Source organism: Chenopodium album, chromosome 27, assembly GCF_948465745.1.
Source record: "Chenopodium album chromosome 27, dcCheAlbu1.1, whole genome shotgun sequence".
NCBI lineage: Eukaryota > Viridiplantae > Streptophyta > Magnoliopsida > Caryophyllales > Amaranthaceae > Chenopodium > Chenopodium album.
This window is the reverse complement of record NC_137860.1, coordinates 3,677,857-3,690,611: the sequence shown is the minus strand read 5'-3', so window position 1 is coordinate 3,690,611 and position 12,755 is coordinate 3,677,857.

Genomic DNA, 12,755 nt, shown 5'->3' with positions numbered 1-12,755 from the left:
GGTTGGCTAGCCACGCTGGTATTTCACTTCGCTTAATAATAGCCCAATAGCCAGCATGGTATTTCACATGGAAACCTTGCAACGGACTACAATTCCGTCGCAAAAAGGGTTAATTTGCGAGGGAATAAATTCCGTCGCAACTTTGCGACGGAAACAAACTTTTGCGACGGAATTTCCGTCGCAAAGTTTGCGACGGAATTTATTCCCTCGCAAAAGTTTGTTTGCGACGGAAATAATCGTCGCAAAACAATATTAAAAAAAAAATAAAAAAAAAACATTTTGCGACGGATTCTGCGACGGAAATTCCGTCGCAAAAAGTTTTTAAATTTTTTTAAAAAAAACTGAAGTTTCGCTGAAGGAGAGAGAAAAAGAAAACGAAGAACAGAAAGAGGAAAGCGTAGAGAGAGATAGAGGAAAGCGTAGAGAGAGAAAGAAAATCCGGCCACTTCACCGCCGCTGTCGCCACCGGAACGACCGGAATCCGGCCACTCACACCTACTAACGCCCACCCCTTCCGTTCACTCCCACTCACGCGCACTCACGCCCACCCACGCCACCCCCTCCGTTCAAGCCCACTCACGCCCCTCCGTTCGCCGGCGGTGTGCAGCCACCACACCACCCTCCTTCCGGCAGCCGGATTTCCGCCACAACACCCTCAAATCCCGGTGAGTATTCCACTATCCCCCTTTGTTTTTGTTTTCAATTTAATTTTAATGTAAACCCTAACTTTTTCTAATTATGTTTTTTAATTTAATTTGTAACTAAATTTTATTATTTAATTACTTGTGTTTAGTGTAGTGTAGTTTAATTTATATTGCAATGTTAGAATTAGTTTAATTTTTAAGATATATTGCAATGTTAGAATTAGTTTAATGTATGTTAGTTTAGTTTAAAATACATGTTAGATTAGTTTATAATGTATGTTATTTTAGTTTAAAATATATGTTAGTTAGTTTATAATGTATGTTAGTTTAGTTTAAAATATATGTTAGATTAGTTTAAAATATATGTTAGATTAGTTTAAAATATATGTTAATTTAAAAATACATGTTAGTGTATGTATGTTTATTTGAATGTGGGTAATTGTGTGTTAATTATATGTGTTTCATCACTAGGCATACATTCACTAGTGAGATAAGATGTCCAAGGATGGGTTAGGTTGGAGTGATAAGGACCCCTGGATATATGTCATCTAAAACCTCATGTAGGTAATAACTAGTTTTCGCCCATTTTCAAGCCACTTGTTTCCTATATTGCCACTTATGAACTATTTCAAGCCTCGAACTCAAGTAACTATGTTATTTAGGTGTATTATGGTCAAAAATAAGCTCATTTGATAACAAATGTGAGAAATAGGCAAGTTAGAACCAAAAACGCCCCATTTTCGCCCATTTTTTCTAGTTTTAGGACCTAGTGAACCTATATTGCCACTTATAAACAATTTCAAGCCTCAAACTCAAGTAACTATGTTAGTTAGGTGTATTAAGGTCAAAAATAGGTTCATTAGATAACAAATGTGAGAAATAGACAAGTTAGAACCAAAAACGCCCCATTTTCACCCAATTTTCCTAGTTTTAGGACCTAGTGAACCTATATTGCCACTTATGAACTATATCAAGCCTCAAACTATTGGTTCTCATTCTTTATTTTTATTTCTGCATTGTATATCCTTTGTTTGTTACAGGAGGCGTACCAACACAGACAGGAGGAATCAAGAACCCAGGGTTCCCAACTGTCTGAAAATGAAATTTTCTTTGAGGCGGCTGGTGGTCGTAATAAGAAGGGTCGTGTTAGAGGTCTTGGTGTTGGTGCTGACTTGTACTACGGCACATCTAGGGGACGAGGATCGGGTTCTTCCAGCCAATACGTACCGTCGGTCATAACTCAAATGCAGGAAAACTTCCACAAGGAGTTGAATGAGAGGGTGGAAGCAATTGAGAGCCAGATCGATAGCCGTGTGGCGGAACAGCTCGATGCTCGAGTGGAGGCTCGAGTGGCAGAACAGATGGCTGAAATCGAGAGGAAGAACAAGGAGTTCTTAGAGGAGTTAGCCAGTAGATTTACAGGATTGACCACTCCTTTCACTTGTTCTACGATTCAGCCTCAGATTCGAGACCCCAGGAACGACCCGGGTGGTGGTGGTGGTGGTGGTGCAGGCCAAGGACAGCCAGCTTGTGTTTAGTTAGGTGTCATTTTTCGATTTTTGTATATGGATGACATTGTAGTTTAAAAAATTATATCATGTACCGTACTTGGTAGTTACGGCTACGTGTTGTATATATTTGAATTATGTTAGGGCGTGGACTTTTTGACTGAAATTATTTTAAATGCACGTATTTTATTAAACAAGATTGCATGAATACAGGTTCCAGGAAAACAAAACAAAATACAAAAAAATTAAACAGGATTGCAGGAATACAGGTTCCAGGAAAAAAAAACAAAATACAAAAAAAAAAAAAATTAAAATTACAATAACTTTGCGACGGAATTTCCGTCGCAAAATGGAGTATTTTGCGACGGATTATTTTCCGTCGCACACATGCGACGGAAAATAATCCGTCGCAAAAAACTTGATTTTGCGACGGAATTACATTCCGTCGCAAAATTTGTGACGGAATATTCCGTCGCAAAATGACTCCTCTTGCTACGGAATTTTCGTCGCAAATGTTGTTTTCAGCTACAACTACCTTTCCGTCGCAAAATCCGTCGCAATTCGTTTTGCGACGGATATTCCGTCACAAAAGGACTGTTTGCTACGAAAGTTCGAGCGACGCCATGCCTGTGACGGAAATCCGTCGCAAAGTCACTTTGCGACGGAATTTTGCCAGTTTGCGACGAATTATTTCCGTCGCAAAACGGCCCTTTTCTTGTAGTGAGGGGTGCTTATGAGATTAGACAACTCGCGAATCACTAGAGTTCGACTCGGTCAAAACTCGACTCGAGTGAGCTCGATTCGAACTCAAAATTGACTCAAAATGTTAACAAGTCGAATTGATCATTACTCGACTTGAAAGCTCGTAAGAAGCTCGAATTCATTCATACTATATTATATTTACAAAAATAAAAGGAAAATTTAAGAAGAATAATCCAACCTTTCATCGTTTCTCCCAAAATAATCCAACCTTTCAATTAACCCTGAATAATCCCAGCTTTACTACTTATTCTCCCATACCACCCCCAGCAGGTCACCACACCTCTTATGACCGGTTGCCAAGCCACGTGGCACTCTCTTATTGGTTAAAATTTTATTTTTTTAGTTAATCTTTTAATTTTAATACTTAAAATAAAAATAAAAATTAATAAAATTCCTACTTCTTCTCCCTTATCCCTTTCTGCTCCAATCTCTCTCCTCCCCTTTCATGGCCACCATTAAGCCCAGCCACCACTGCCACTTTTATGACCGTCATTAACCACCATCTTGCCATCTACCACACCCTACTTCCTCTACCTAGACAGAAAAAACACCACCCTACAACCTTCGTGGTGCTGGCGGCGATGGTAATCAGCCATTCCGGCAGCAGCTCCGACGGCAATTGCCTCTCCTCACCCACCGTTGAAATCTATCCACATCCACCAGAAAACCCTTAACCTTCAATCAAATAATCGGATTGTGAGGGTGGAGTTTGGGTTTTGTGGTGGTGGGTTTGTCAAGAAAGAGAAAAGGAGAAGGTGGTGGCGGGGTTAATGGCGGCCATGGATGTTCGTATTGGTGGTGGACTGGTGGTTCGTAGTGGAGAAGTGAGTGGGTGGGTAGTAGTTCAATTCGTGGTGGGGTGGTGTAGGGGTTTAGGTGACGGTGGATTGATGTCGTGAGGGTGGAGCTTAGTGGTGGTGGTTGTGAATCATGGTGAGGTGAAGTGGTAATGGTGAGTTGAACTGTTGAAGAAGGAGGATGAAACAGGAAGGGGAGGAAGGAGAAAGAAGGTTTTTTTTTTAAAAAACAATTTTTCTGTTAATTGAATAAAAATAATAACAAAACTAAAAAGGAAAAATAAAAAATTACGAGTTGTTTAGGTCACATGTAAAATAGGATTGCTATGGGGAATAAGTAGTAAAGGTGGGATTATTCTAGGTTAATTGAAAGGTTGGATTATTTTGGGAGAACTGATGAAAGGTTGGATTATTCTTGTTAATTAAATTTTCCAAAATAAAATTATTTTGGTAAAAAAAAACTTCAAAACTTTTGCGTGCCCTTGGTTTACAATAATTTTATTGTACATCGAACATTTTGCGAAAAATGACCTTTTTTCTTACAAAAGTGACCCATATTTTCACAAAAGTGACCTATATTTTCACAAAAGTTACCCTTTTTTCATAAAAGTGACCCTTTTTTTTCACAAAAGTGACTTTTTTTCACAAAAATAGAGTATCAAAATCAAAAAAATAAACACAAAATGCAAAAGTTTTTGTTCTATAAATATGTGTAGCACCCTAGAAATTCCTTTCCTTTAAAAATACCTATTTTACCCTTTAAATTACGATTTAGGAATATCTAAGACATTACCGCCACCGTGAGAACGGCTCAGGCAATTATCAAAGACACACAGCGGAAGACTTAACTCAAAACCATTCAAAACGAGTCAACTTAAAAGTCAACCAAACGAAAGTAAAGTTAAAACCAAAGTCAAACGAAGTCAAATAAGATCAACCTACAAATTGGAACCATTGTAGGCCCTTATCAAAACCAATTAAAATACGAAAACCTTTGCGTTAGTCTCATAAGCATAACCTAATATAATATTTGAAAGCAATAAACCACATCTCAACTAATAGAAACTAGCATGATTCGCTCTTCACTCATGCCCCGTCATGAATATGCTTCAACACCTGAAAAGATTATCTCCACTTGTCCCTACTACTCTCCATCAAAAATGGGTCATCATAAGGCCAAGATAAAGACATGGACAAACACACAAACACACACACACACACAATCAGCAAAGCTGAGAACATAAGCGTAAATAAACACACTAACATGCTTTTACCTATCAACACACACTTACCTCAATGCACCTGTTTACAAGCATTCACAACAATCAACAAGATACTTATACTAGACACTAAATAATTCATTTAGCGTTGATTACGCATCGAACGGGTTTCCAACTATACCTCCCCCAAATAAATTGAGGTTAACTGACACGGGAGCTAACCGTGCCAGCGACAAACCTGTGCCACACATAGGTGGCGGAATTCCAGTGCATAATAATAATAAAAAGGAATGTACAGCGTCCTGTACTCCATTAGAAGTTATGATCAAATATAAAGTCACATAACTCCCCTCATATGTTCATACTCAAGGTATATACGTTCCAAGAGTTTTGGTGCGTAATCTCTTTCACTTTACGTTATTTACATATTATTAGACTTGGTGATGACTCTCAAAGCATAACAATTCAATCATCAATAATTATTCAATCAACAAACATACCAATTTAATTCTTGAGTATTTAGTGACCACATAATATTTAATGTTGAACTCTTTTAAATTCTATCTCAGTGTCAAAGACACCTTAAACGCATAAAGCGCCAAAAATCCTATCCCTCGGTATTAAAAAACACCTTAAGTGCACAAAGGCACCAACATACAATTTATTCCTCGTGTACATAGACACTTATATAGCTCTTTCCTCATGCTTAAAGCATCAATAAAAATTATATGAACCATAATTAAATTCCTTTTCAATATTCCAAACATAATTAAACATGTAGTTTAATTAATCATGCATTCTAACTTGCCATAAATAAAAGTGTAGTCCATATAATCATGCCAAAATATAATTTTCCAATCCATAAACCATCACAAATAATTCATGCTTCACAATTCAATTTCCAACACCAATAATTCACAATTCCATACATAAACCTTAGCATGATACTACTTGTAATTGATTGAAACCAGCCCTAGCATGATTCTACATCATCAAAATATGCTAAGTACGCGAACGTACCTCAATAAAGCCCTTAAAGTGGCCGAAAACACTACAACAATTCCCGAATCAAGTCTCCTACATAAAGGGACAATAATACTAAATTAATTACCCTTGTATACACAATTTCCAGCAACTTAAACTCACTTTAAACCATTTAAAATAATCTGAAAATTATTTAAAAACTCCTAATTAAACTCCTTTTTAATAGGTAATCACACCCTTTTATTAAAATCACAATTATACTACTTTAAGTAAAATTCCAGCATTTTAAACTAATCAAAAACCACTTCAAAACTTCATCAAAATACATCTTTATACTTAAATTATCCATAGAAAAATTAAATTATCTCTTACCCTTTAAACTCAAGGATAAAATTTAAAAAAAACTTCGTTAAAAACCAAAAACTGCCCGAAAATCATATTTAGAGGCTGAATTTGGCCACTAGAGGGTGGTGCTCACTACCAAAGGTAGTGAGTATTTCTTAAAACGTTGTTTTCACATGGAAAACACTACTTTTTTGTCAAAATCGGATGAGTTTAGAACCTGATCGGGATTAATACGGGATTAATATTAACGAACGGAAATCTAAAAATTAAAACACGAATCTATGTGTTCAAAATAATCTGGAATTAAGTTAAACTAATTAGTAGTTATAATCACCAAAATTTCCAAAATATCATTACTATAAAAGCCCTAAATCAATTGTTCATAAAAATCCTAAAAATCAAGTCTTTAATAATTTTAAAACCATAACTTATAATTTTATGAAATCTGAAAATAAAACACTTTATTATTTAAAATTTACAATCTTTAATCATTAAAATACAATTACCAAACATACTAATCTTATTTAAACAATTAAAATCAAAAACCCAAATTATGAATTGTTAGAACAATAATTAAAACAAGAGGAGATAGAAAATAAGACTAACCTTTTTGTGTGGGAAATTTTTGGGGGTAAATGGAGTATTTATAGTGTAGAGTAGGTTAGGGTAGGTTTGGGCTTCATAAAAATAATGGACTTTAAATGATGAAATAGGTGGCCCATAAGTAAAAATAGGATGATTGGGTTCATAAGAAAGATGGGCTACATTTGGATTAAATACTTGTTGACCCAAATATAAATACTTGCTTTATCTATAATCCAATAATTAAAATAGTTTGACCCAAAATATATTTTATAATTAAATAAATAATTTATAAAATACATTAAAAATACGGGGTATTACAATATGCTTGATCACTAATCTTACATTCATACTTCTCAATTTGATTTTTACGCTTTTCTCATCAAAAATAATCACACTTTCCAATTTAATTTTACGCTCTTCTCATCAGAAATACAAATTGAGATTGTTGAATGGAAAATTTGTCTAAGACTACCTTTTAAAAGACAGTTTTTGTCTAAGACAACCTTTTAAATTTTTTTTGGCAAAGGCAGACCCTATTATAATTTTTTTTTTTTAACAACGACCAACCTCCACTTTTAGGTGTTGACCCACCGGAATCCGGCGTTAACACCCCTTCTCCACTATTTGTACTCCACTTGAACCACCACCCCCACCAGGCCACCACCACCACCACAACTAGAAACCCCACCACCACCTTGAACCCACCATCAGCGAAATCCGCAACCCCACCACCACCGAAACCACACCACCAGTGAAATCTGAATCCAAAACCCCACCACCAAGCACCAGCAAATCCCGAAACCCCACCCTACAATCACCCTCCTCGCAGCAAATAAAAGCCACCCCTTGACAGGAATTTAACCCACCGGCCTCACTCACCCTCCCCCGTAGACCGCATCAAATTGAAATCCACCACAAAAATACCAACTCTAGCTTTAGATCTTATCGATTTCCGTTGTTTTACTAAGATTGCACACCCAATTCTCTCTCTTCCGTGTCAATCGGAGATCCTTAATTGAGACAAAGAATAATGCGGCTGCTGCTGGTGGTGGCGGTAAAGAAGATGAAGAAGATTGGTGGTTGTAATGGTGCGATGTCGAAAGTGTTTATGGTGGCCTTGGTGTTGGTGGTCTGGTGTTGAAGGTGTTCATGGTGTTGGTGGTCTGGTGCGGTGGTTCTTATGGTGGTCGGTGATGATGGTGGTGGCTAATGATGATGGTGTTACGATGGTGGGGTGCAATTAGGAGAAATAAGGGTCACGTGAGGGTCAACGCCGGATTCCGGTGGGTCAACGCCTGAAAGTGGGGGTTGGTTGTTGTTAACAAAAAAAATTATAATAGGGTCTGCCTTTGCCAAAAAAAAATTAAAGGGTTGTCTTAGACAAAAACTGTCTTTTAAAAGGTTGTCCTAGACAAATTTTCCTTGTTAAATCAACACATATATTCATACTACCCAATTCTAAAATGTCGATTGGCTTAGAGTTGAATATATCTGCATACTTCTCAATTGAGATTGTTGAATCAATTTTGGGCGAAAAACAAAATTGAGATTGGCTATATTAATACTTCTCAATTGAGATTGTTGAATCAACACATATATTCATAATACCAAGTTGACTCCTTTCTTACAACTTCATATACCCTGCTGATATCACCCTCACTAATCAACAATGGCAACTGTTATGCCTTTGTTTGATTTGCAGGTTTCGAAGAGTTGTGTGGGTGTTTGAGGTTGCTGGGGTTGAATCTGGTGTTTGCTTCACTATATTCGCCCAACATGGTATGGCTGATTCCGGTGGTGGTGGCGGAGGTGCGGCTGATTTCGACGGTGATGCGACTGATTTCGGCGGTGCCTCCATTGCTTAGAGTTGATGAAGTTGTCAGCCCGATTTACACTAATTTAGTGTAAACCGGGTGTTATTGAATATTTGTGAAAAAAACTTTTATTGAGATTAATAATTAATAAATAGACATTATTTATATACTCTTATCATATATATATATATATATACTTTCAAGCGGAAAAAAAAAATGAAGAGATGTTACACTAGATAGGAGTTTACTAAGACGGATCAAATTGCGAGATCAACTATATCGAATTTAGTCAAAGCTCAACCGGGTTAAAACTCGACTCAATGAAGTCGAGCTACCTTAAACTCGAACTTGACTCGCATAATAAGCACCCCTAATTAGTAGTAATGCTGGTATTTCCATACTTTTAGCGTCATGATATGGTAGGGTAGCCACGCTGGGCATGTCCACGCAGGCAAATGTAATACAGAGTAGTAATGAATTTTTTCCATTATGTTTACGATTTTCTCCGTTTTCGCAGACCGTCAACTAACAACATACGAGTACGATCTTCCATTAATCATAGACTTTTTACTTTATGGTTCTTTGTTTTTCTCCTCCAAATTAAAAAGAGCAATCCTCTAATTCCACTCAGGATTGATCGAATAATTCTGGGTATCAGCTCTAAGTCACTCATTTCTGCTGTGCGACTTTTAATTGTACCACTTTTAGGGTTCTTCATTATTTTCCCCAATTTGATTTCAAAGTCTCTTATACTCAAATCGAGTAAACTAAACAAATGGGCCCTTAATTGTTGATTTTTTCACCGTTTGAGTATTCTATTTTGTTTTTTCACCATTTGGGTACTCTTACCTTTTTTCCGGTCAAAAAAAATAATTCATCCAAAACAATTGAGTACCCTTGGTATATCTTTAGTGTTTTTTTTTCTTCATTCTAATTTCTAAAACTCCTAGTCTCCTAATATATTACACTTCTCGTTTTTATCTTTTCCTTTTTTTTTTCACATAGATAATGTGGTTGAAGTCCAAATATTAAGTGATGATGATGATCATGCTGAAGGAAATGAGGCTGCTGCAACTTTTATTGGCTTTAATAAAATTGATTTGGATGATTTTGGAGTTGTTGATGATACCGATGTTGGAGTGACTACCACAGGAACTGATGTAGGAAGTGATAATGTAGATGGTGGTAGTTTTGGCTTTGATGATTATTAATTAATTTCACGTTTTCGGAGTATGTGCAATGGGATAACGAAATCGCCACAATGCTATTAGATCAAACATTCAAATAGTTCGAGTTGCTTGAATTTTTTGCAATAAGCTATGGCAATAGATCAGACATTGCATTTGAAATAGAGTTGGTTGAATTTTTTCATTTTTTGAAATATGTATCCATTAAAAAAAACAAAGGAAACAAAAAAATAATTGAAGAGAAGTAGGGTCTGTTCACATTTACTGAAATGAGCTTAACTGAACTAAACTGATTAGAGTTGAGCTGAACTGAACTGAACTGATTAGAGCTGAACTGAACTGATTGAAGCTGAACTGAACTAAACTGAACTAAATTGATTAGAGCTGAACTGAACTAATTGAAGTTGAACTGAACTGAACTGAAATTAAGCTGAAGTGAACATTAAAGGGTAATCTTTTTTTTTTGAAGAAAACTGATAAGAACGTGATAATTTTTTAATGGAAAAATTGACAAGAATACAATCATAACTTTGTTCAATTCATCCAAAATAATCTCAACTTTATTTCGATTATTTTTTAATAATCCAAACTTTAATGTGCATTTGCTTCTAATGATCCCAACCAATTACATATATATACTTCCTCTATTTTTTTTTAGTTGATACCTTTCTATTGTTATGCTTGCCAACGCATGTTTTTAACGCTTAATAACTTCAATTATCAATATTATAAAAATATAAAAAGTGGATACTAATAAAACATACATATAGAAGATTCAAATAAGATCTCACATGAATATGTTTTATCGTATTTATAAACCACAAAAGCGAGTCAAAACGTGTTGTGTGAAAAGTGTAAAAGTACAACGGTGTCAACTAAAAAAAACGGAGGAAGTATATAACTTGTTATCACAAGTCACCTGACACATATCAGCATGTAACTGGTTAAAAAATATATAAATAAAATTTAAAACAAAATTACAGGATTTTTTTAGAATAAAAACTTAATTATTAACAAAAAAAAAAAACAGTTTCACCAGTCCTCCACCCCTCCCCCAACCAGCCATACCTCCCTTCTCGCCGCCACCGCTGTCGGCGACTGGCCTCCCCTACCTCGATGCTGGCTAAGACCCATCCCCACCCTTTTTCCCTTACCCGACCTCCTTTCTCACCGAGCGACCAGCCAACTAAACTCAAACCCCTTAATACCCAATTACCTACCCCTCCCTTCTCCATCACGAATAGCTCCCCTGCCTTGAGATGCGATGCTATATATGTGAAGCTGTGTTGCCATGATGATACTTGGTGTTTGTGCGTGGCTGATTTGATGGTGCTTTAGAAGGTGATTGGTGCATTGGCAAGGAAGCTCGGGCAACATCAATGGTCGTGGGCGTAGGGTTAGGGGGAAAGGGAGGGGTGGGCCGGCTGATGGTGGAAATGGTGAATATGGGTGTTGGCGTGGCCGGTCGTCGGGGCGGGGATGGCTGGGGTGGCTGCTGGTTGTGGTTGAGGTGGTTTTTTTTTTACTTATTTTTAAATTAGTTTGTTTTTTTATTTATATTAAGAAAAATTTAGTTTTAAAATTGTTAGCTTTTCTTTTTGAACGAATTTAAATTGTTAGTTAAATGTTAATTAGTAATCAATTATCTTTTCTTTAAAAAATTAAAATTAAAATTTATTTTCGACCAATCAGTTAATGACACGTGTAAATTAACTTTATATATTAAAAAAAGTATCTACTCAACAGGTTAAAGGCCACTTGGGACCATTGGAAGAAAATGCATATTAAAGTTCGAATTAATAAAAAATTAGCTTAGTACTCGTGCCATGCACGGTGAATCCAATTCTTTTAAAAAAAATTAATTGTATCTAACAAATAAAATTTAATACAACATACACATCAATATATCCAAAATTATGTTGTTATAATCTATATAAAAAGGCAAAGCAAAAGATTAATACGAAGCAAATAATATTATATTTTAGATAAAAAATATAATTTAAAGGGTTACTAGGTCAATGTTATAAGGGTTATTTTACTCTTTTACAAGTGGCTATATGATGTAATATTATGAAAAATTAAAGTGACGACAGTTTTAGAGTAATTTCGTTAAAATCATTTATAATCAATTTTATTATTACATTTTTAGAAAAAATCTAATAATAATCCGTTTAAAAGAAAAATAAAACGGTTAACATAATATTTTAGGTAAATGTGTAGGAAGAATTAAGAACACTAAATACAAAAATATATTTATTAAGAAAATAATGCATCCGGATCCTCTAGAGTTGGAGGAAAACTCTACCACGTAGAGTTGGGCTTATCACAGCCCTTCATATATATCAACGGTTGACAGCCTTCAATCTTCCACTAACTTTATAAAAAATTAAAAAAAAAAGAAAAGAAAAAGAAAAAGAAAAGGCAATCACCCCAATTACATACGGTACCTATTTTTTCTTCACCTCCCTCCCTACATTCTCTCTCATGGGTCTTCATTCTCCATTGTCCAAAATTCTCATACCTACGGCAATTTTCAGCTTTCGATCGTCAATGAAATCCATTAAAGTATCAATTGGCATCTAATTAAATCAGGTTTGTATTTCTTGAATTTTAATTTTGGATTTGTTTTGGTTAAATTAGATAAATTTTGGGGGTTTTGATTCTCGATCTCTATGATCTTTGTGAGCTGCAATTGCGTAATTGTTGTTGATATATTGTGTGCTAAAATAATACTTCGTAATTGGTTTTTCGTTTATTGGAGCTTGATGGGTTTAATTTTGTTGCTCTTATTTTTTAATTAGTTTCAAGATTTGGGGAAATATAAATATAATCTTGATTATATCATGGTTAATTAGTTTAAACTTGGTTCTGGATTTAGACTGATTTTGATCAGACATGAATGTGTAGTA